The following is a 737-nucleotide window of genomic DNA, read 5'->3' as shown; positions in this document are numbered from 1 at the left end:
ATCAGCTCTGAAGTGTACTGTGCTACACCTTGAAAAATTAACAATGGAATGCAGCCTCTTCTCCGCCACAAAGTTGCAAACGAACTTCTGTTCCCTGATAACGCGAGGTCCTACATGCGCCCGAGAGGAGCTTCCGAGCCTTCATTACACTGTTCTTCCTCACCCATCCTACAGACTGGATCTCGCACCTTCCGACTTCCATCAGTTTGGCCCAATGAAAGATGCCCTCCGCGGGACGCAGCACGTGGATGATGGGGAGGTTATTGAAGCAGCGAGACTCTGGGCTGCCACGCCCACCAGTAGAGTGGCACCATGCGGGGCATACGGGTCCTCCCAGTAATGTGGGGTAAGGCCGTCGCAGACAAAGGTGATTGTGCTGAAAAACAGGCTGAATAACAGGGTTCTGCAGCCAAGAGGGTGGAGAATATGATGTATTTGAATCTTAAATAAATCCAATCTCCTTTCACCAAAAAATGTGCTGCATTACTTACTGAATGCTTATTAATGTAAGTGGTAAATTCTGTGTTTTATGTAGTTTTGTATAGCTCAAAAATCAATTACATGAGAATCATAAATCCATATTGTCATTATCAATCACCATTAAAAAGTTTTCCGTGGGGTTTTATTTCACTTCGTCTACGAAAAAAACCAAATTTAATTTGTAATACTGAATATACACTTATCAGCCTGAACAGCATGACCACCGACCTGCTATCGACATAAATCCGTCCAGACGA

The sequence above is a fragment of the Schistocerca nitens genome, chromosome 6 (genome assembly GCF_023898315.1).
Source record: "Schistocerca nitens isolate TAMUIC-IGC-003100 chromosome 6, iqSchNite1.1, whole genome shotgun sequence".
NCBI classification, from domain to species: domain Eukaryota; kingdom Metazoa; phylum Arthropoda; class Insecta; order Orthoptera; family Acrididae; genus Schistocerca; species Schistocerca nitens.
Note: the sequence above shows the minus strand (reverse complement) of the source record.